The sequence below is a fragment of the Oculina patagonica genome, chromosome 6 (genome assembly GCF_052425735.1).
Source record: "Oculina patagonica isolate OP01 chromosome 6, crgOcupat, whole genome shotgun sequence".
NCBI lineage: Eukaryota > Metazoa > Cnidaria > Anthozoa > Scleractinia > Oculinidae > Oculina > Oculina patagonica.
In genome coordinates, this window is record NC_135763.1 from 37,357,131 (window position 1) to 37,363,130 (window position 6,000).

The following is a 6,000-nucleotide window of genomic DNA, read 5'->3' on the forward strand; positions in this document are numbered from 1 at the left end:
TTCCCTTGGATAGTATTTCTTTGTAATTTTACCCCCGATTTCTCAAAGCAATTGTCGTTTCCCTTGGATAGTATTTCTTTGTAATTTTACCCCCGATTTCTCAAAGCAATTTTCGTTTCCCTTGGATAGTATTTCTCTGTAATTTTACCCCCGATTTCTCGAAGCAATTTTCGTTGTCCCTTGCCTGATAGTATTCCTCTGTAATTTTACCCCCGATTTCTCAAAGCAATATTACATGACATATAAAAGATGAGCATATAGTTAGCTCATTTTAGTTTTTACTGCAGCTGACCACTAAAGTAGGACTAAAGCTGGTAAATGTGAATTCACGGATATTCGTGGCGTTCTGTCTTGTATTTGTACTTGCTTGTTTCCTTGTCCATGTTGTCATATAATGGACGGCCGGATCCTTGTTGTGTTGTTTTATTTGGGCAGTCAAGATAGACAATCTATAATTTAATACTTTTGTAGGACACCATATGCATGTTCACGACGTCTCAAATAAGTGTACATAAAAAATTTTTAAGTTTCATTCATTTTTACTGTCACATGCTCTTCTTGAGAGACTCCAATATAATGCTTTTTCCTTTTAGTGCAGTGCTGCTCAAATGGAGACTCAACGATGCAGTATTTTATCAAACAGTTAAAGGAAGCACAAGTACGACAATTACACAACAGCTGCGAGCAAGGCTTTCTTTTCATGACATCAAACTGATTTTAATTGTTGCAATGTTGTTTTTACAAGTTTTCTTTCATTCCTTCTAAATTTATCACCAACCTGAAAGAATCATTTACTCTTGTAATGAAATTTTATAACAGTTAAGTGCTTACGGAAGAGAAGTTTTCTACGATCTTGTAACGCCCAAAAAATGTGGTTTGCAGTCCATTAATCACTCTTTGCTTACCAACAAGCACATTTAATTAAAATTGCTTAGTAAAAAGATGGTTCAAACAAAATAAATTGGCAAAATTTTAAGGGGGCAGAGGGTAAATCTAAAAAGTGTTATAAACCAAAGAAATTATTTTGCAAATAGATGAGCGTTCCCCATTTTGCTGCAACTCTAAACACCAACTTTAAATACCATAAATTCCGCTTATAAGCCCCGGGCTCATACAACTTCGTAAGGGGTTTTGGGTGGGCTCATAAACGGAGGGGCTTTTATCCGGAGGGTTGGTTATAAGCGTATTAAAAAAAACGTTTCGAAACGAGCCACGGTAGTGTCGATCGATAAAAGCTTTTGAGTTAAAAAGTCATAATAAAGCAACATTTAGCCCTGTTCAGTACTGTCATCAAGCAGAGTGGAAGGGTGTTATATCGGGGGGGGGGGGGGGGGGTTATAACCGGCTGTATTTTTTTGTTTCCAGGTAGTTGGGGCTATAACCAGGGGGGCTTATAAGCGGGGGGGGGCTTATAAGCGGGGGGGGCTTATAAGCGGGGGGGAGGGGATTAAAACAGGAATTTTACGAAAAACAAAGATAACAAAAAGGAATATTAAAATAAACAAAACTAAGAAAAACGGATAGTGCTAATTTATTTTTATTTGCTTGGTAACTTAAATAATTTATTTAGTATCTAAATATCTTCTCTTTCCGACGACTTTAAGTTCGCTTTAGTCTCTTCAGTGTTATTCCCATGAGCCTTTTGGATCTGCTATATTGCCCAGTCTCCTTTCGTCCTTTTCTTCTTTGTTTGATCTTCCTTCTTCAGGCGGACGGGAGTTTCTCAGTGAACGGAGACGATTTGCAAGTCTGCTTCTTGGCAGCGTTACTTCGTCATTTACCTTCAATGATAATCATCGAACAATGAGACTTAAAACCTCGCAAAACATTGAGGAAATTTAAGCTTTTGCAGAACGACAGTAGAATAGTATATAAAGTAAAATGAAGTGTAGATCAGTGGAAGTATGTAATTCTTCGGAGCAGAATAAATGCTATGCCCTTAGTAATGAAAAATACACAATTACTGTTTTGGTAGCAAGATCAAGTCCATTTGCCCACTCTACCTACATAGTACGGTTCGGATCCGTTTTAACTCGGTCTCTACCAGGGGCACCCAACGAGAAACTTTTACTACAAGTGTAGGAAAGCAGTTTTTACGTTATAAGTGTACTTTTTGGTGCGTTTTAAAGCCTTATTTTAAACGCTCAGAAAGTGTATCTGTAAATGTAATAAGGCAGCTAAACTTTCAAACTTTAGAAAGTTTTAGGGAACGAAATATTTTTACCCGAATTTGCGAGCCGCTGCTGCCTTCTCGAAAGTTTGAGGTATAGAAGTCTTCAGTTTTTCATCACACTTTAATCCGAAAATCGATCGAAGGTGCTTTTGTAAAGCCAATCAGTTTACGTTTACTCAACCACCTGGTTAAACACTCAGTCTTTGAAGTGATGACTTTGATGGTATAATCTTTCACTTTTCACTGAGCTAAGATGATTGAGGCAAGTAGCTAAGAAACGAAAAAATAGCATGTTTCACAAACCTGTCTTTTTCCACAACCGTAGCTGAAAGGGCAGCTCCACTGGGCTAACACAGAGGGAACGGCGAGAATGAAGACAAGAAAGAAAGCGAAGACAATACGTGAATTCATCTTTTAAGGCGTCAGTCAGAAACTAGTTTCCGTTGTTTCAGTGCTTGCTGTATGTGATGATACAAGACAAACTCTCTCCTTTTATACACACAAAATGCCGTGAATTACTACCCGATGATTTGTTATTAATAATACTGTTAATTGAACTCTCATGTGGTTTTAGAAAACTAAATTAATCTGGTAATGCTTGCGCATTAAAATAACTGAAAGCTTTTTAACGTTTAATATCATGCTTATTTCAGTTTAACAGATGTTCAATTACAGCTTTTCAATTTCAACTCGTTGGATGACGGAATTCGTTCTTTTTCTGTGAAATTGACAAAGAAACCCTGGCATTTTTTTTACTAGCAAAACGTTTCTAATATAGTTAATGTTTTTTTTATTGCTTAAGATTTTATCATTGGTACGATTAAACAATAATAAAGGGTTTATCCCGATTTTTTTAAACTCCTGATGACTCGAACCTTTACCAAGCCGTTTGTTTGCAATTTTTTTTTAATAAGTGTGCTGGCAAGCACTTCAATTTAAACCCGATTTCTTGAACCTATTTTCATTTCCTTGGAGGTTCGAGAAATTTTTTATTTCACCGTATCTCACAATCCTTACGTGAACTTGAATATTTCGCAAATTTTAAACAGCATGCTTAATGTATTTCGCAATCTTCCGAATTTAAATCCCTCGTCCGATAACTTCCTCAATAGTAACCCGCCTACTCTTATTCATTGTAATAATTAACATAATTTCTTATTTATTTAATTTGCTTTTGAGTTCCTTAATTAACACCCTTATGGAAGAAATTAGAAAGAATTCACTCGGAATGGCACTATTTGATATTCCGGCTCCTCAACTAACAGCTTGTTAAAACAGCAGTTTCGCATCGTGCGATGCCACAAGTTTCTCTCGAGCAGTGTGAAAAAAGAGTTTAAACCCTTTCATATTGTACAAAATCCATTTAAAGTTTGACTCAGTTTGTTCTTGAATATATTATAAAGACAAATATAAAAGTCATACAAAGTTCGTAACTCTTCGGATATTAAAATTCTTAACTCAGGAAAACTTGTTGAATTCCTAAGTAAAAATGGGATAGCCACAAAATGAAATTCTTAATGAATATTTAACAATTATCCTGCGAAATCGCGTGGAATATTGCCTGATACTTAGCCGACGAGGCCGTCTTCTTTAGTCGTAACTATTCTTGTTTATTTTTGGTTTATCATTACTTCGATTGTCTCTTTAAGATTGAGCAGGATAATTGTTTTATTATTCAACAAATTGTCAACGAAACACATTTTTTGCAGATAGAAAAACTGTAATTATGCAGCGCTTTACAAGATTTCGGGCGAATCTTCGCAACCTACATATATCGCAGGATATATGTTATGTGACAGATGACAGATAACGTTAACATTTTGACCATATATGGGCAGCGCGCGCATTTGTTGAATGATAATAACTCATATCCGTCAGTTTTGTTCTTAAGAAATGGACGATTTTTCAACCAAAGTCGTCACCATTTGATCTTAAACATATACTGCTCGTTGATATTGGTAGTATTCATTTTAGAATAATCGTTTAAGTAACTGCGGTACTTTCCCTAAGAGGATAGTTACTTTTTTAAAACTTTGCAAAATTACGAGCATTGCACGTGTATTTTGCATAATTATTTCAACCAATTACTTATTTCGATACTTTTTCACTTACGTAATATTGTACATATTACTCACATGGTCAATAAAACGAAACATATATTAAATACCCTATTACATGAAATTTTCGCGACACGTTAATTTCGCGATTTTTAGGTGCGCATATTTCGCGACACTTAAATTTCGCGATTTTTCGAAAATTTTGTATTTTGAATCACTTTAACTTCGCGTTTTTGAGTAAGACACAATTTACATTCTCTTGGCAATATTATTTAACATGCCCCTAATTAAATAAAACGACTTCATCAAAGGAACAATAATGTCGAAATTAACAAAAACGCAAGGGCGGGACTAAACCTCGGCAATAGCAACAGCAGAGCAGTTCAATTCTCACAATGTCTACAAGTAGGTCATACTTGTACGTGCATGGGTTATTGTTCTAGAGTCAATTGTGACGACAACATCAATGTACATTGAAAATTCCTTCCTTCAGTGGTACTAAACTTGTTCTTCCTTGACTATTGACACAATGTGAGTCACTTAATTTTCGCGTCATGTTATGTTCGCGACACTTATTGTTCGCGTCACTTTAATTTCGCGATTTTTTTGGAATCGCGAAATTCGCGAAATTAACGTGTCGCGAAAATTTCATGTAATAAGGTATGTGGTTAAAGTTTTATAAGTAAATAGGATTAAATACAATCCTCTTACCTGGCAGTTAAATCAACACGTGCTGGCTGAATCACATGGCCCGCCTCCGCCGACCGTCACTGATAACAAATGCACGAAGAGTCACAGTTTGCAATAATTTTTACGGAGTAAACTACAAGCAACGAACAAATTATAATTATTATTTGTGTATTTTGTTAACTTTATGCAAAATGCTATGCACGTTGTTTGTTTCCTCACTCACATACTTTGTCAAAGTATTTCGACCCAAACCTCTAAATGACTAATTTTAAAACATCCTTTTTCACTCGGAAAATTGACTAATGTCGACACGTGCCCCTGATTATCAGTTTTATAGACAAGTTAATAAGCTGGTTAATAAACGTTAATAAGCATTACAATAGGAAACATCATTTTGGCTTTCAAAAACCACAGTCGAGTTTTCATTTTCACCACTTAGTCTACTTATTCATGACATTTTGTGTGTATATAAAGGAGAAAGTTGAGCTTACATTTTGACTACAGCAAGCTCTGACAGAAGAAACAAATTTCATAACTGAGGCCGGTAAAGATGAAATCACGGATTTTCTTGGCTTTCTTTCTTGTCTTCCTTCTCGCCGTTCCGTACTCTGTGTTAGGCCAGTGGAGCTGTCCTTTCAGCTACGGTTGTGGAAAAAGACAGGTTTGTATAAAATTTCTTTTCCTTTTTGTACTTGTCTTAAGGATAAGCGTTTTGTGCAAGCTATAATCTTCTTAGTAATGCTTTTTTTCTTTGCGAGATTTCTATCCTCAATGTTTGTTGATTGTCTTTGTAGGTGAATGACGAAGTAACGCTGCCAAGAAGCCGACTCGCAAATCGTCTTCGTTCACTGAGAAATTCCCGTCCGAAGACTGAAGAAGGAAGATCAATCAAAGACGGAAGAAGGCTGGGCAATATAGCAAATCCTGAAGGCCCATGGGAATAACAAAGCGACTGAAAGTCTTAGAATATATAGAACATTATAATTATGAGGAAATTATTTTGGATAGTCAAATGAATGCTGTTTAAGTTACCTATAGCAACTGAAACAGTAATAAATAAAATTACCAGTGTTCCATTTA

General features: G+C 35.8%; 2 long non-coding RNA genes across 2 annotated transcripts; one reads left to right on the forward strand and one right to left on the reverse strand.

Annotated features, from left to right (window-relative positions):
• Positions 1–1,521: 1,521 nt before the first annotated feature.
• LOC144657713 (uncharacterized) lies at positions 1,522–2,655 on the reverse strand. The gene is made up of 2 exons (XR_013571601.1): positions 2,477–2,655; positions 1,522–1,781 (listed from the first exon to the last, which is right to left on the reverse strand). It is a non-coding gene; the product is annotated as an uncharacterized LOC144657713 (long non-coding RNA).
• Positions 2,656–5,422: 2,767 nt separating this feature from the next.
• On the forward strand, positions 5,423–6,000 carry LOC144657714 (uncharacterized). The gene is made up of 2 exons (XR_013571602.1): positions 5,423–5,581; positions 5,715–6,000. It is a non-coding gene; the product is annotated as an uncharacterized LOC144657714 (long non-coding RNA).